The sequence below is a fragment of the Teleopsis dalmanni genome, chromosome 2, assembly GCF_002237135.1.
Source record: "Teleopsis dalmanni isolate 2A chromosome 2, ASM223713v2, whole genome shotgun sequence".
NCBI lineage: Eukaryota > Metazoa > Arthropoda > Insecta > Diptera > Diopsidae > Teleopsis > Teleopsis dalmanni.
In genome coordinates, this window is record NC_051847.1 from 224273028 (window position 1) to 224293034 (window position 20007).

A 20007-nucleotide genomic window follows, 5' to 3' on the forward strand; every position below is an offset into this window, starting at 1 on the left:
GTCTTTTGTCCATAATAATATTTGGAGAAAAGTAATCTACATAATAATAGTTCTATATTAGTATTATTAATAATCTCAATTACAGTAAGGTAACAATATTAGGTAATATGGTATATTAGGTAATATATCAGCCAGTTTTTGTCACTAGATGGTGTTGATGCTCATATATCTAACAACATTAATCCGTTTATGTCAAACGAAAATGTTTTAAAATATATGTTCAGCTCCCATACGAGATTTTAAAATGAGTGAAATATCTGAAGAAATACACTATCTGATGGTTTATTACTATAATAGAAATGTAAAACTATGCGGTTTACGGTAAGGATCCTGTTAATGTAAACCGTACCCGGAAGCGATCCGGAATTTTCTATGTCAAGAATGCTCCCCGTCTACTCATCCAATCAATAAAAGATACAAGGAAAAGCGAAAAAAACAGAACAGAAAAGGAGTTGTGTTGTAATATGACAATGGCATACCACACACATTTTTGATGACTGAGATGAACTTAACGGAACTTCATTGAAGTTTTTAAAGTATGATAGTGCAAGGTCCACCGTATTGTCTGAACATTACACCTGATTATCATAGTTTTGATCTCTGCAAAACTCTCTTAATAGACTTTTTTGAATACATGCTTGTTGTAAGTTGTTATTTAAGTCCATTGGATGCTACCTCACATTGCGTTGGAATATTACCGTTTAGTGAGTTTTGCTTGCACAACTCGACCACAGAATTCGGATGGCCTCAATATTTTGTAGTTCTACACATTGAGTAGATTCTTTTGGAAAGTGTTGTAGTGGTTGTGGTTATTATCTAAAGTTATATACTACAGGTAGAATGCGAGCAATTGCGCTCTCAGAGATTATCCAGGCGAATGTCATTATGAATATTATTAGTGCCCGTAAAACTTGTTTCAATAGAGCATCAATCACTGATTATACCGATATGAATGTTAAAGGTACTGCAAATAACGTAAATCATTGCAGACGTATTATACTAATGAAATATCGTGTATGACTACTGGACTATAGTTTCGTATCCAACAAATAATAGTCTGATCTCTCAGCTGCATGTGAGAAGAAAGTTCTACGGAGATTCATTAGTCTCAAATGTGAGTAAGACTAATTTTGAAGTCGCTGCGTAAAAGGACTCTAAAGATAAAAAAATAGTGAGAAAAATAAAATAAATAGAAAAGATATAATGCCATTGTTGAGTGTGGCGCCCGAACCGTTCTGAGTGCAGATGATACCATTGGAAAAATTTTGTGTATTTAACCATTTTCCATTACCGTGAAAATCACAAAAAATTCATATTCACTTTAATCTCTCAGGTTTTTATTTACTATTTTTGGTAAAGTATAAATTGCTAAACTTCATAATGCTTAGCTAAAATAACTAAAAGTTCACATCTGGTTTTTAGTTACTCTTTCTGCACTTTCTGCACAATTTCACTGAAAAAAAAATAATTTTCCAAATTTATTTTTGTGTCATTAACAAAATTTTCCACATTTTCCAAAAAAAACTAAATATTTGTATAATTTTCAATATGTGAAATGTGCAAGTTCCCTTACGTGTTTATTTAAGTTTAAACAAGCTTCAGTGCACTTTTGCTGCTCTTTAGGTATCGAATAACGCAAATATCTCCGGATAGCTTAAAAAAATAATGCAGCAAAAACTTTGTGCAAATTTTGATAAATGTGCAAAGCCAAGTAAGTGTAAATAGGTACAGAACCATACTCCATAGCACTAAGAAGTGGATGAGTAGGGGAGTAAGGAGCAAGCAAGAAACAAGGTGCTGCAATTTTATTATTTAATGAAAAGCGCATAAAACTTTAAATCTGAAAGTTAAAAAAGGAACTTTTGCTCTTGTTTGATTTGCAGTCTTAAAGTAAATTCACGTTCCTCAAACAAATTGCAAAATGCAGTAGTCGATTGTAGTAGATTGTAGTAGAATCTGTACAAAAGTACAGTGGCGCAAATGATTTTCTTGGCACTTCAAACTTTTTCCAAAAATGAAGATATGAAAGAAATAAAATTCAAGGAGAAGTTAAAGAAATTTGTAGTTTATCGTTGTTGAAAAGCAATTCTCTCAAGTGGCTGTCATAGCAACTCTGCTTAACAAATTGTGCTGAAACGTCCATTGAAACTGAAGCATAACGAATGGCTTCTTAAGCTCCATTTAGAATGCATTTTTCTTTTCATTTAATTTCAACTACTGACTGCATACAACGATCACAATACAGTAACAGTAATACAGCAAGTATATCGTATGATTAATAATGTATTCTAAAATGATTTTTAATGTTGTTACTCATACGTTACGTTGTACCAATTTAATAGACTTTCATTGCTACATTGCTACGTAACAATATGAATCCAAGTTATTGTCAACAGTTTTGTAATATTTTAATTAAAGTCCTTCGGCAAAAATAGTAGGTATGTATTTATTATCCAATTTCAAGGTAGAAATTCCAATTAACTAAAGTCATAATTAAAATGGTCGAGTTCCACCACCGAGTCAAGTCAAAATAATGCTTGCCTAAGGTGGGAGCAAGTCAGAAGAAGCCATAAATTGTCGTCGTCATCATCTTTAATTTGTGTATATCGCAGGAAACGCCTGAGGGCATTAAAACGAAAATAAAAGTAAGCGACAGAATAGGTTAAATGTCGTTTGCAAAAAATGTTGTTGGCAAAATTTTGTTTTTCTGAATTTTTATTGCAGTTTATTTGATTTTTCTGGTTTTAAAAATAGAAATTTCTTTCTCCAGCAATGTATTGGCGGGATTGAATATGCACAAAAAAATTATTAAAAAAAATTTAAATTTAAAATTAAAAGAAATATACGTATTTTCTTCAAAACATATCCTAAAGCACTAATGTATTTACTTACTAAGTACTCTGTCCGTGCGAGTACCAAGTGTGAGACTTGCGTAAGTGCGTGCGTGCGTTTTCATTCTAAAGGTGCTTTGCGTTATGTGCGGAAATAAATATATTTCGTTTACTCGTACGTGAGCTTAAAGGTTTGGATATTTCCAAATTTATTTGTGTCGTGTGAAATCCACTTTATTGTCAAATGTTTCGAATTTTAGTATCATAAAGGAAAAAGATATATGTATGGTATATGTATCATTTCAAGAAAGAAGAAGCCAAAAAAATGTAAAAGAAAAGAAATTAAGACAAATATCCTTAACATTTTTACTACCCAATCCAATCTACCAACTAAGCTATATAACAAAGTCAACAACAACAACAACAATAACAACAACAATAATAACGATTGCAGTAATACATTTAAGTCACAATAATGACTGTTTTAGTCACACATGCTCACATGCACACATTATGGTGGATATAACGGAAATGACAAACTTATAACAAATTTTCATACCTTGCCAAATTCATGGCATTTTCAAGACAAAATAACAAAAATAACAAAAATAACAAAAATAACAAAAATGACAAAACATTTAAACGTTAACAACGGAAATAAACATTTTCCGTTAATGTGCACAGCTCAATTTGAAGCCTGACACACTACGGCAGACATGGACCTACATCAGCGCTTCTTTTTTCTTTACTCACTCTACCACACTTCATCAACATCCACATCCACATCCACATCAACTGTTTAACAGTTGACATATCTTGCTGTCAGCCGCAAGCAGTAAGTGAGTGCGTGTGAGTATTGCATTCTTTTGACTGTTATTTCAAAGAATCGTACACAGGCAAAATCGTACACACGCATATACACATACACACATACATACATCTCACTCTTACTTAATATTATTTTCAATTTTTCATCATAAAAAATTAATTTTATTTTTCTTTGAATTATTATCATGTATAGGTAAACACAACAATGCATGTTCGCAATAGTTCAAGGGAGGTGTGAAATAGGCGTAGTTACTATAGTCGTTGCTGCTGCTGCTGTTGTTGTTGTTGTTGTTGTGGTTCTTGTTGTTGCTCAAACCAACCAACCATCTTTGAGGCTTTAGCGCTGTTGTTGGTGTTTTGTTGTTTTGTTGCTTAGAAAATTGTTACTGTTGCCATAATAAAAATGTTTTGACGTGGTGTTAAAACGACATTTCGATCTGTGCGAATGATTTTGGATTTTGGTCTAAAATGTCATTCACTTCATTTGTGCCAATTTGTTGTTGTGTATATTATTTTGTGTGTGTGTGTGTGTAAATGAGTGTAAATTGCGTATAAATGCGTTTCTGTTTCAGTTAGTGGTTGTGTTTGTGTGTACGCTGATATGGGTTTTTTTTTGTGGGATTATTTAAGCGTACTGTACCTTTTGTAATTTAATTTATCAGTTTCAAATGATTTTACTTATTTTTTTTTATTTTTTGTATTGGAATTCTTTGATTTACTTTAATGCTTAAATGTATAGGATTTTTTGCTTGAGTAAATAATAAAAATTATTCATGCAATTTTTTTATAATTTTGTTGAATCGGAATTATAATTGATCTGATTAATATTTTTTCAAAATTAGAATTAGTGTTTTTAAGTTAATATTAAAAAGATACACCTCAGTTATTTAGTGTTATTAAATATATTTTATTACATATATTTAGTTTTTTAATATTATATTGTTGCATACGTTAACACGTTGACATGGTCACTCGCGATCGTTGGATCACGATAAGTAATTAAATAGTCGACTCAAGATTAAGATAACCGTTTCTATTGTTTTTAGTTTTGTGAAACTAAAATATATCGAAACTTATTTTGCAAACCAACTGACATTCTTAGAAACTATTTCAAAGATTACTTAAATTCCATATTCACAACAAAATATAATATATAATATTTGGAGAAAAGTATCTAGCTCTTTGCTTACATAGACGACATTATTATCACTGGGCGTAGCAAACGTGATGTTACAGTTGTCTTTAATGCTATCGAAAAGGAAACTGCAAACGTGGGCTTAACGGTAAATAAGGACAAAACAAGGCATATATCGGCTACTGGTAGAAACGTGAGTCGCTCAGAAGGCAATTGGCTGTATGAGCTTTAACATTAAGAGATCACAGTGTATTTAATCAAATCCCATCAATCCAATTAATACAACCAAATCCAAAAGCTGTGAAAATAAAAATTTAGGTAGATTATCTTTTCCGAAATCAATCTGACACTTGATTTTGAGTTTCATATTGTATGTTATGTTCTTTAAGCTTCTATTGATGCGAATTAAGTAAAAGTAACTCTAAATACAATATTTAAAAACTAATAATATAACATTAAACTCAGCACTTCCATATTTAAAAGTGAGTTAAATGAAATTAAAAAATTAATGTGCTAAAATCCATAGTATAAACTCTATTTGACAGTTGTTTGTTTCAAGCCTTAAAAAATTTTAATGACCTTCGTCACGCTTTCTTTATACTCATTTAATATTTATTTAATATTTCAATAAATTTAAAATAACACACTTTTAAAAAAATTGTATATACATTTCAAGGCAAAGGACTTCTTTCAAATTCATGCCTTTTTAAATATATATTTTTTTGCATTAAAGTGAAAGCGAATATAAATCCCAGTGCTTTATAAGTAGATAACAGGATAAGTAAAGGCATTGAATTATAAAATTTAATATTCATTTTATATGACATCAAAGTGTAAGGCACACACATAATTCGTTACAAAGACGTCACAAGGCACAAAGCACAAGGCAGAGGAGGGTTAAATGTATTTCATTGGAACATAAAATTTTTTGCATGCATTTGGAGCAAATATTTCCTTTGGAAATTATGCATTAAAATCCTTTTAAATGGGAACAAAATTTAAGCGATAATATATATTAAAAGCAGGCTTAATAATATTTGCCTCCTTTCATTATGTGATTATTTTTATAAATATTTCACTTCATAAGACCTGAAACGACGAAAGCATAAACAAGAGGATCCATTCAAATCAAATTGTTTGTATTTATATAAGGAAATCATATATATTTTTGTGTATATATGCGCAGATATCCACCCATTGATAAAATATGGAATAAACAAATGGTAAGTGTGAAAAAGTATAGATTAAATAAAATAAATGTGAATAAATACAAATCGATAATGACAAGTACTAAATGTGTTTGTAATCTGATACACAAGCGCTCATACAAACATGGAGACACACACACTAACTACACCTAATATACAAACATACATTGTTGCAAGTGCAAGTATGGAACGTTTCAGCAATCTTTGATATGTGAACGAAGATTGCTAAAAAAAAGTCACATATTTGTTTCGATAATTCCCACAACGAAAATATCAAAAATATCAAATCAACGTCAACATTTCAAAATTTTCGTTATCATACTTCCAAGCACTTAACATTATTACGTTGCAAGCATTACGCCACGTTACGTCGATACATCAACACATCGATACATTCCGATACATTCCGATACGTCAAGCACGCCGTATTCGTTGTACTTCATGGCACCATAAATGCGCTTGCATGCGGTGCACGTGTGCGTATGAGTGATATTTATATACGATGATGTTTATATATATGATGTGCTGTGTGTGTGGTATGTGCTGTATGTATTGTATGCGCCGTGATTCTTAACTTAAACAATGTACGAACGACAAAGTTTTATGGGCTTCTTGTGGACTAGCACAGGTGTTAGATATGACGTCATGAGCTAGCCATTAAAGCAGAAAAAGTTAGTATTTACCAAAACCAAAAAACCCGCATTAAAATATCTTCAGTTATTAACTGCTACGTAAATGCGGTAAACTAATCGCTTAACGTAACGTAACAATGCACAAGAACGAAATGCGGTAGAAATGTGAGGTAATCAGGATTTATTTTTATTAAATTTTATGAGGTCGCGATTAAAGATTGAATTGCGAATTTTTATTTCACTTCGCCATTTACCGCCTAATGGGGTTGTGAAGATTTAATGCTGAATGGGTAAAAGTTGATATATTTTATGTTGAGTACTGCGCTCGTTAATGCGATATGTAGTAAATATGAGAGTGCAATGAAATAAAGTAACACGAATTTATTAAAATTAATAAATAAATGAAGTGGTTTAAATATGACAGGTCTATGCCTAACGTTTTTCCAGTTTAACTAAGAGATGGCGACAGATGCCACAATTATTAACGTGATCTTTACACATGCATCGGTACATTGCATCGATACACGCCCCATTGGAATCTCCTTAGTAGTTCCGCCGGTTACCAATGAAGAAATATGTATAGAACATAACTCCCAGTTTGGTTTGATGCGAGACCTACCTATACCTCTGCTACAATGTGGGTTGTAGCACCAGGTGGCTAATACGTTACTCCACGCCGAATTTGAACCCAAACTGAACATTCTTCCCACGTATGTTTGGATATTAACCACAGCCACTACGAGTTCAACCTCAATTGGTTAGCAAAGTCGAAGCTGTGGGCCACTGACCCCCGTAGTACCAGATACGCATCTCTGGGCAGGTAATAAGAGATGACGACAGTGAAAAGTTCAAAGTGTATTTATTCGACACATACGTCATTTGATTCATCTGACATTAAAGTTCAAACATAGGTACATAATTTGAGTCTAGCGCCATTGTTTTGTTGTGCAACGATCATGTCGAGTTACGCATTGCTTCTCTTATTTAATCAAAAGTAAAAGGCAGTTAAAAATGATCATTTGCTGGTAGAAACATATGGTGAGCAGGCTGCATTGATTAGAACATGTAAGATATGGTACCAATAATTTAAAAGTAGTGATATCTATGTGAAAGATAGTTCTATTGGTATACCACAAAAGTGCAAAGACAATTAATTATAACAGTGATTAGATGATGATCCAACTTAAGCTCAACAGCATTAAAATGGTGAAGATCAATAAACTGGGTAAACGGGTCCCACATGGTTGGTATAAACGCCAAATGGTAAATCGCAGTCACTTTGGAAAAACTCCTTCAAAGTTACGAGAAGGTTTTTCCATAACCAACTCGAGAATAAAACAAAATAAAGGAATTATTGAAATAATCAATTTCCAGTCATAAATTCCTTACTGACAGTGACCCATCAGCAAATCCGTCAATAAATCTAATCTACTTTATAGTACTTTTTTCTGGAATCGTTGAAGAGAAATTTCAATATGAAGGTTGTAATTGTGACAAATTTAAATCCAATAGAAAATAGTTCAATCTACTTTGTAGCACTTTCTTCTGCAATTATTGAAGAGATTATTCAATTTCCTAGTGTGATTTCCCATCGGAAAGCTGCTAAAAACTGATTTTGTCCTATTTTGAAGGAGAGAACTTGTATACTCGTATCTGTAGTATATGGAATATTTTTTTTCTTCTCGTCTCAATATCTTATTCTTGATGGAGTACGATGATGTAGTCTTTACTTACTTATTACTTTTTCAACTTTGTTTCAATTAAATTTGTGTGTTTCCAGTTTTAATCGCAGTTTAAGTACTTTTGTATATCGAATAGATAAATCAATTTCAACCTTTTCATTTCACTATAAAATACTTCTTAAGCCAAGATTTAATATGATAAAACACATTTCCATAAACGCAAATTGCGAAATAAATGATAACAAAATTTCAAGTGCCAGGATAAAAAGTTCTAACCTTTTGCTTGTTCTTCGCACTCTGCGAAGAACAAGTCCTTACGAGGTGTTAATACCCAACAAGTTGGCACCTTTCGGCATGTTAGGAGTGAGAAGAACTTCCACCAGGAAGGACACAGAGTAAAGTAAAGTGCTTTAAGAAACATTAAAGTTTATATCCGTTGATTTAAGTGAAGCAATAACTGCCTGACTGCCTGCTTGTCTGCCTGCCTATGCTTTCACTAACTGCCAACTACCAACCGACCGACTGCCCGCCCGCTCGCTTAGTACGTCTCACGCATAACAACCTAAGCAACAGTGCGTAAAATCAAAGTTAAAAAGGCAAGTAAGGAGAAAGGCATAAAAGCGAGGAGAAAGCAATAAAAAGATATTGTAAATAATAAATTATGCTGCATTATCAACAGTTTGAAGGACTTTTTTCCTTCAAACTCTTAAGGCAAAGGATGTTGGGGTAGTGTGTGAAATGAGTGAATGTATCCGTATCTGATAGATGCTCATAACTAACACAATTGCTGAAAATAATAAAAGAAAAAAATATATAAATAAAAACAAAGCCCAAATAGAAAAAGAAAACACATTTTGTGCGATGGTAGTTTCGACTTGATGGAAGGATTGATACCTTCGAATTGTCATGACAACCGTCATCAATATGAGCGACAGCAGCAGTAGTAGCAGCAGTAGCAGCAGCAGTAGCAATAGCGGCAACATCAGCAAAACAGATGCCAACAATGTTTACTCATGTCATCAACAATGTTGTTGCTGTTGTTGTTATTGTTGTTGTTGTTGCTGTTGTTGTTACTTACGATGTATTTAATGTTAATGTTTTATTCAACATGTCAAAAGATTCCTCACTGTCAGTTACAATACTAAGAGCTTTGAAATTGAAACTTCCTTTTTGTTACATCCTAAAAAAAAATTGTACATGATTTGCTATATGATTTAAGGATATTTTTTCCTTTTTCCTTTTTTTCTATACTCCGTCCTTATATCAAATCATTGCGGTTTTATATCAAGCAGTTATATCTAAAATATATTAGAATTACTTGATACCTTGAGGTAGGATTTTTTTGCGAATTTACTCTCAAAATCGTAACCTTTTTTTGCTTTTACTTCAAAGGTATGCTAATGTTTTAAAGAAAAAAACTTTGGCAGTATATTTTTTTGTAGCACTAAATTATTTTTAAAGCAATATTTTTCAGGTAGATATATCTTATAACATACTTGGTCGTTTTGCTTATATATGTGTATTTAGTGTGAAATAATAGGTATGGCGGTGAAAGTTGAAAACAAGTATACCCATATAGATACAATATTACATCACATAAGATTATCCATTTTGTGGTTATAAAGGCAACCGTAAAAAAAATTACTTATAATTGCGATTTTAATGAAATATTCATTGAATCATATTTTTTTGAACATTATTATTAGCGATAATACTTCTTCTGTCATCCTCATCTCCCAGTGGAGCATGGGCTTCGATCAATTTCTTATAGCAAACTCTATTACGCGATTCACGACTGATTCACGATTCTAGGAGTACTTTACAGGTTCCATTTCTAATTGTATTGATCTTTTCGCATTTTTGTTTGAATGATTATCATATAATACTAGGTAATACTAGATATTTCAGAGGTAATTTTCGATGACTTATTGGCGCACAGTTGACAATACCTTGCCCATAACTTGGACGGATATTTCGTGCTTAAACCATCAAGAGTATTATCCGTATTAATCCGCTTTTCGCAAAAAAGCTCCAAAGTTCATATGATCAAAACCTAAAACTGCAAATCTTGGGAAATTTCTTCCGTAATAAAGCCTAAACAGAACGAATTGTATGGTTTATTTCATCGTCCTATTGAAATTACTTAACTTATACATCTCTATATTTTATTTCACAATAGAAACAATAATAATCATGTGATTTTACCGAGCACTGTACTGAAAGTTTGTGTCGTACCTTTATAATTTTTAAGAAAGTATGTGCCTATTGCACCCCTTGACGTTACGCCGTATCATAAAGTGACTTTTTGTAAATGCAATGGTTTTTAACATTAACTTATTGATTTCACGTCTAAAAGGTGGCAATTTTGATATTTGATATATTCACTTAGCGAAAAATGAGGCTCATCACTAAAGAAAATTTGATGTGAAATGTACCTACTACAAAGTAATATCTAACACTCAAGCGGCAGTCCCTAACTATTGTATTCCCTATCAGTAGACTACAGTGGTAACGAGAGACTGTGCATTGGATATAATGTTTCTTAAATGAATGTATTTTAAGAAGTATACATAAAGATATTTTCATCTAACGATATAAGAATAATATACGATATATGAGTGCTATTCGTCATTAAGTCAAGAGCGATAGAAGAGTACATTTACAACTTTTGCCATCATAAAATAATTGCAATTGTTTCGAAACAAATACAATAAAAACTTCAAAAGCGTATAACATAATGAAAAAATATTTCAAATCTCTTAATATGTGTAATATTTAGTAAAAGTCACATATACGAAAATACAACACCCCAACATTTATTTAAGCATGTTCACATTTTAAGATAAAAAACTAATAAACTTGGGTCGCAGTAAATGCTACGAACAATAATAAAGTTTTTAATCTTAAGTGCATAGAATTAAAAGTAATTAAAAAAAATCAAATAAAAAATTAAAAAATTATTAAGCAATAAAATTGTTATAAAAAACGATAAACCATTTATTGAAATTCAGTTGATTGTCAAGTAGAAGTTAAATGGAAATAAAAAGTTCCGATTAGTTAATGTGGAAATGTAGAATCTAAAAAAATAAGAATATTAAATATTATTTTCATAATGTATTAATTTTTTATTATAAACTATAAATATGATTATCACCGTGATCCTAGATACTGTGTCCAAAGAATCAGTGTAAGGTCACATGAAGCACATGTGACAATCCCTTAAGATTTACAAAAAAAAACTTCTGCAGTTACTTTAAATTCTTTAGAAAATGAGTTCCTCACAAAATGAAAGCAGATATGTGTGACTTATTAACAATCCCACTATTTCTGCGGTCTTATATCTCAATAAGTTTGCTGGGTAGTTTATTATTAAAGAGGGGCTGACTTGCTTACACAAATCTGTATATCGTTAATAATTACCTTACCTTCTTCTAAATAGTATAAATGCAATTATATGTATAAATTTTTAATATTTTCTTTTGTTATAAATATTTACTTATATTCTTTTAATTTAAAATAATATAATAAAATATGAAAGAGGAATTTTAATATTATTACTACATAGCTTAGAATGTATTTGCATATATATATCTTGTATTTGTTGTCTTTTTCGACAATATTCATTCGCTTCTGTTCATTTAACTAGCATATAATGTAAATTATATTTAATAATTATTCAATTGCTTAAAAGCAGACGAAATTTGTTATCACAACTGACCAAATTAGAAAGAAATACTAGTTCCATTAAGTGTTCTGATTACTAAAAGATACTCGTATGATATGATAATAAATCAATAAATAAATAAATAATAATAATAAATTAATAATAAATTAGAAAGTAATAATAAATTATAAATTAATAAATTATTTAAATCTGCTTATCTGTAGCTACACACATTTAACTAACATATTTAATAAATATTTGGACTATTATTAGGACATTAAAGCTACTAGATTAAGAAGGGTATTGGTACACTACGCTTTAAAATAACTATTGTGATAAAATGCGACTGAAAGTTCACTTCTTAATGTTCTTGCATTCCTTCTGTTGGAAGTGTTTATTAAAAGAGAAAAATTATTAGAAAAACATGGTGTTATTTCATATATAAGGTAGTATCAATATTGCCTATAGTGACTGTTTTTTCAGTTCCGATCCAGATTCGTTACATTAAAGTTGCTTGAATTCCATATTATTTCATTTTATTTCTCTCTACCGGTTATATTTCCTTTTCACCATTTTAGCATCAATTTTTCTTTCTATTTTTTCCATTCTATGTTGATTTTCAATTAATATACTCTACTTGCTTCTATTTTTTTATATCACTCCATATCTATCAATTTTTTTTATGACATCTTGCATAGATATTACCTTACTATAATATTTTAAAGTAAATAATCTTACATTTCTAGATATTTGTGATAGCTCTATGTAACCACTACTATATATATATAAATTTAGTACTTACTTTATATTTACCATCCTTTTTTATTTCCAAATTCCCCACTTATATTTGTCCCAATAAGAACATAATTCTTACGCATTGATATATTCAGGATACAGAAATTACCATTTACCCTTTTTACAATATGTGTAAAAATATGTGACATACATTCTGTTTTTAATAGATTTGCTATTAATTTTATTGCTTTTGTTTAATTGTCAAAAATAAAAAAAAATGTATTAAAAAATCATTTTTCTCATTTTAAATTACTTTGGCAATTGTGGTAAAAATTATATTTAAAAGGCAGATATGCATAGTGCGAACCACGTTTGAGGAACCAAGGGCCTGTTTACTCGGCAAAGCTACTTTTATTTCGCTGGCACTATCGGTAAATTTTTGTTCGTTATATTCAGATAATATTCTTATCGAGCTTAGCTCAATTTGCCAATTTAGTCCGAATGAACTTGCTTTCAACCATCGCACTCTTGCATACCTTAAAAATATTCTTCACTTTTCGCCAACACACAAACGTCATAAATGTCCGTCAAAAGATTATTTTATAAGAATTTTTTACTTTTTGTTTTTGTTCTTGTTTTTTGTTTATGCGCCCGATTACAATGATACGTATACGATCCGTTAGACAAAATCGACCACTCTGTCGGTCGTCAGTTTAAAATTGAGCATGTGTGCGAATTTCGAGAGCTTTAACGAACGATATGTGTGCGTTTTACTGCATAGGTGAGTTGTGTGTGGTAAAGTTGAAAATAATTTTTGAAAATGTTTTGGCATTTTAGTAGTCGAATTGGTAAGAGCGAACGCGGTCGTTTGCGGTGTAAATAATTGTAATTGCACAATTCGCGTTTATAAATAAATAATATTTATAGTTTTGTGTAAAAAAAAATACTAAATTTAACGTAGACGGATCAAGTGCGTGGGTTGAAAGTTCGTGCCGGACAATACATGAAAAAATTGCGAAATTCTATTTTGTACTGTACTTCACTGTAATCACTGAAGTTTTTACCTTTTCCGAATTCACTCAACTCAATATTTAGCAAAAATACCTAAGCAGTTGCAACGAAATTTCAAGTAGTTAAGAACAGAAATTAGTACGGTAACAATTACAAACTAAAACAAATTCAACAAATTCAACAAATTCAATTACGAAAGCCTTTACAAGAAAGAAAAAAATTTTGAGGCAAAGAATTAATGTTTGAAAAATATTTGAATGTGCAAAAGTGCACTTGAATGAAAAATGTGAGTAAATTTACATTTTAAATTATCTACAAAATAATTATAGTAGCAATATTCTTGTAGTGCTTACTTATTTATATTGTGTTTATGTATATATATATATGTGTGTATGTATATAATTAATAGCAATTTTTACCCTGTATTTATCTGGTTTTATTTTATGCTGCCAATTCACTTGCTTCCTATTTTGACGCGTTGAATGTCAGAACCTTTTAAAAATTTTATTTATTATTTACAAATAAAAATATTTTTATAAAAAATATTTCAAAATACAAATATTTCATACATACATCTATAATGTTTTAAATTAAAAATTTTGTACATCATTAAGATTATTCTTTATTTTGAAACAAGGAAGATAATTATCTTGAGAAACTTTGTCCTTTAATTTAAACTTACCACAATTTTGTGGTGAAAATATCAGTGAAAATTGATGTTTTTTAACGGATAATTTTTTAATAATATGAATTGTGACTTATAAAGTAAACATACTTGATTTTAATTTTACTTTTTATTTGATAAATTTGACTACTATTTTTTCATTTGAAATAATCTTGGCATACATTGAAAGTCATTTTATAAAAACAGTTTTATTGGATAATTTACTTTTTTATCTCTATATTTTATATTATAATTAACATGTAAAGGTATATGTTTCTTATTTAAACCAATATCATTTGCTTTATAAATTAATGGTTTTAGTATCTCGAAGAACCTTGCCTGCTACTCGTATCTTACAGTGCCTTTTGAAAACTAAATTTAAGTAAAATTTAGAACCTCGATAGGTTTTATGAAATAAAAAAAGGAGGAAATATGTAGGGAACATAGAATAGTTTAATTAATTGAATCGATCAAACTACATTTGGTTGAACTGAATTATTGTGGTTTCAGATATTCTGTACTCTGTTACAATGTATAACATATATTCTTCAATAATATCAGTTATTTTCTGACTACAAACCTTTCTTGATCAGTCGGTATTTTGATAATGATTTCATTTTTAATTCGTTCTTGATGCTGCTGTCTGATAAAGAAAATAAATCGATTATTTAGTATTCTTGTCATAATTTAACAGAAAACGTCTTTTTGAAAACTCAAATGTCTAGTTACTGTAGCTATTGTTTGGAGTTTTTCTAATCTCAAGTAATTATTTACAAAAAAATGAATTGGAAATATATTTCAATCGACTTTTGATTTTTTCAATATATTTGATATATTAGACAATATCAAAAATTGTCTAATGGATTTTTGCTATAATCTAGTGTTTCATAAATCTTTAAAGAGACTATGAAAGACAAAAATTATATAAATTTTCATGAAAATAAAACACGTTTTAGGTATTGAAGTAAAAAATCCTTTTCAAACACTATGATTCGATTTTTTACATTATAGATTAATAGCTCTGATGTCAATTTAACTACTAGTTCCTTAAATAGATATGTGTTTGTTATTATATTACCACCTTTCAATAATGATATTGAAAAATATTTTACAATACACATGTTTAGCAGTAGGCTGAGTCTTATATAAGAATGTATATATATAATTATTTTACTTTAATCTTGTATGGATGTGTAATTCGTTTTTCCCCTTAAAAAACGATTTTCACCAAATCCGAAATGCATTTATTTCATGCATTTGACTTAAAATATTTTATTTTATTACATTTTTATTGGATCGTGATATCACAAAACAATTTCGGATAAAATATTGAAATTTAATTTAATTTATTATTTATTTAATATTTATCATTTAATTTTCCCAAAAACGCATTTCTTATGATTTTAAAATAAACAAGTTTTCTAATGAACTTTATTATGACCGCCACTGTCTCTGTTATGCTTTGACCTTTAGATATAATGGATTATTAAAATCTAAAGTTAATATATTCACAGCAAACTATTATTCTGCATTATCCTACTTGTTCGAATTGCTCTCGATACGCCACGAAAACCTTGACCATGGATGGTATTCGTTGTTCAGCCAATAAGTGCAGAACGCACTGAAAACTATGGTAAATGGAAAATGTCAACCATTAAGCAAATTATGCACAGAAACAACTATAAAAATTTTATATGTCATGAAACGTTTTAATTATTTTTTAATTTGTATTTCTAATATTTTTTTGTGATAATTAAATCGTTAAAAATTAAATTTATTCTAAAGGTAAAATTTTTAAGAAGAATCGCAATATTTAACTCATATTTCATGACTTACAGTTTTAGTGATATTGGAAATGAATTATGATCTTTATGATCATCACTCTTAGTGTTCGTCTTTATGATTTATCAGAAAATTTTAGAGTTAAAGAAAAAATCCATGCTACCATGAAAATGTTGTATTAAAATAATTATCACATATATGTAAAATATTTATTATTTTTCTAACCAATAATACAGTTTATACGACTAAAAAATTAAAAAATCGAATGGAGTCCTTGCAGTCCGGTAATTGTTTATATGCAGTAACAACTAACAGTTGCTGCATAGGTCAGGCACAGTTTTTTGACGCCACCGTTTGAAGTGAAACGGCCATTTGAGAAAAACCCGGACAATGTTAAGCATATCTTTTGCTGTAAGGTTTAGCTGTCACGAAATTTTCGTTCTTAATGTAAACAAGAATTTTGAGTATAATTTTTTTGTGATTTGATTCAAATCAAAATCTTTTTAACAAAAGTTTTAAAAACTAATTTTTCCTTTGTAGTTTCGTATGTCTTCATAACAAAGCAGTAGTTTAAAAGTAACGGTATGGCATATTCTCTATTATCACTGTGTCCCTAAAAAATTATGTAATAAAACTTTTTTTATTGCGGTTCCATATTTTCTTGTTTGAATGTCAATTAAATCATGATTTAGGCTGACTATGGTCTTCTAATAAAAACGGTTTTTATTAACACTAAAATGTTCTAGTTATCTTAAAAAGCAATATTTGTTGTACTATGTTCCACTCTATTATTATTATTATTAAATAATAACAAATAACTCAACAATCACATCAAATTCTATTAATTTTTATTTAAAACTAATATTTTTTTATATTAAAATCAAATTCTTAGAATCAAATTGAAAAAATGTGAATAGAAATAAAAAATTGTACCAAGTCTTATAACAATTCGCATATAATTGAATAATTTTATTTATACATAAAAACACATTTAAAAAAAGTAAATTTATTTTGCAAGTGCAAGTTTAAAGACAACAAAATATTTGTTATACGAATTATGGCGGGACACTTGTCAAGATCTGTGCGTCTACTTAACACAGCCAATAATTTTTCCCTTTCTCATTCTTCGCCCTATTTTTTCCATATATATTGTTGAAAATATTTTCCTCACACTAATATTTTCTTTTATGTTATGTTTTAGTTTTTGTTTAGTTTAAATTAACAAAAATCGGTGACAGATAAAGCCACCACAGCATGTGTAAGCTGGCAGTCTAGTATTTGTTTCCAATGCAATCAAACTGTTTATGCAAAAATATCGCCTGACTATTTATATATCTGCTTGTTTTTTTATTAAAAATTATTGTTTAATTTTGCTGCAATTTTATACAAAAATATACTATGCTTCACGTATGAATAACATTCTTTCCAGTGGAAATGTAATATAATTTATCACAATTTCTTTTATACTTTCTTTACGGGTAAGCTTCTGAAATGTATTAGTTGCAATTTTAAAGAAAAATTTTTGGTTGCAATAAATAAAATCAAATTTTTTATTGTGTGATTGTTATTGCATATATAATCTGAACATTCATTCAGTTTTTATATATTATTTGATTTTTAATTATATTTTTCTAACAATTTAACATAAGAGCCATAAATATTATGCAGAAATGCCAAAATAAATGACAGTCTTGAGCAAAATTTATGTCTGTGATTTTAAAACTTATGTGTAGAAATTGACATAGTAATGTTTTGCAAATTATTTTTCAATATAAAAAACATATATGTTTCCCTGTAAACATTTTACAAACATTTATCGATATTTTTAAAGTGTCTGCTAAATTTATTATAATCATTTAAAAAAATTTTTAAACAAATAGTTTATTATTATAGATTACTATTATAGATTAATTATTAATAGAAATAAATAACTAAACTATTGCATATTGATTCTTATAAATATATATTACAATAAACAAGAGTTTCCATACTGACGAAAATATTTTCTGCCACGATTCATAGCAAACATTTTTCACACTACTGTTACGCATCTTTTTCTAAAGCTTAAGCAAATCGCTCGCAAATCGTAGAAGTCATTGTATATTATGAACATAAAATAGAAAAAAAACTTACATAGAAATGTATAACAGCAGTTTTGAGTGGCATTGGCCAATTTCTGCTGCCAATATGGCTCAGTTCGCTGCGTGCCTTTGTCGTTTGTGTTTGTCGATAGTTCGTGTTAACCGTTAAAGTGGACTAATTTCTGAAATAAAATAATATTAATATACAGTGTATGTATATAAATATAGAAGCAAAGATACATACAAAACAGAAATTATGTTAATTTTCATTTTTTAAGAAAATTAATTTTGAATTTGCATTGAACTAACTTGAAAACTTAACAAATATATGACGGGAGATTACTGTAATTATATACACCACCAATAACGAGGCATGTGTTGAAAAAATCTTAAACAAAATTATCGCACAACGAATGAAACAAACTGAAATCGAAACGAACTTAAACAAAAATTGTTAAATTTAAATGACTAAACAAAACAACAACAACACAGCTTAGCCAAAGCGATTGTAGTATTGCTACGGTTCCGTATCCGTCAACAGTAACGGAATGTGATCGTTGATATTTTTGTGGAAACTTAAATTCAAAACTTATAAATAACTTTTAAATTGTGCTAAAGTAAGATATTTAATCACTCAATGATTAAAACTAATACTTAAGTTTGTGTCAAATAAATTTGATAAATTATTGTTAAAGCTAAAGCAATGTAAAGTAAAGTAAAGAAAAAAATGTTGACTTCAATATTTTGCAATTATTAAAATGCTTAAAAAACTATATAAAAAATGTAAGAAAATTTCATTTTATAAAATAAACATGTAATATTTATTACATAGCTATGTATATAATTCAAATAAATGCTAATAATTAACACCAGCGGTTCGCGATGTGACAGATTAAGAATTATTGTGCTTTCATAATGTTAATTTAATGCCCGAAAATATTATAAATAAAAATATTACAAAATTAATTTAACAGCTTCAAATGCAATGTTAAAAATAAATTCTTTGCAAAATGAAAACAAATAACTAAAATCTTAACAAAATTAAACAATTTTAATTTTGTTATTTGTTTTTTCTTTTTGCTTCTTCTGGTAAAGTCAATTTAATTTTGCGCTTTTGAATTTTTTCTCTTTTTCTATTTACCTTTTCATCGTTATTGTTATTGCTTTTTGTTTTTATTTTGCTCTTGCAATGATGCAATTGTTCTCATAAATAAGTTTTTATGTCAATGTTTGGTGTTGTTGTAATTAGTGCGAGTAATGCGCGGATAATCACAATAAAAACAAATAAAAATGCAAAAGAAATTACATTTATTCCCTCTTTTGAACCAAATCACACAACAACAATTAAGTAACGTGATTGTAGTACATGTTAAAAAAATATTAATTAAAAAACCTAAACATTTTGTGTAAAAATTATTTTTTAAACTAAAATCATGATTATTCTTATTAAAATTTGGTTTTAACTTTATTAATGAAATTAAAAGTACATTTAGTATGAAAACCGTTTCAAAGTGGTGAGTAGACTCACCTCACCTCACTCGTTTTCTTGTATTGTAATGTTGTAATGTGTGTCCTGGAGTAGATGTCACCCAGCAGCTTTATTTAATTTTCTTCGCGACGATTTTGATCTCTACGTAGGTCTTTTTTATTGCTTTGGACTGGTGTTCGTTTTTTATAGAATGATACTACACTGATCAGTGTATTTTCTTGGCAATATGACTTTCATATAATATAAAACTTTTAATAGTGATTCA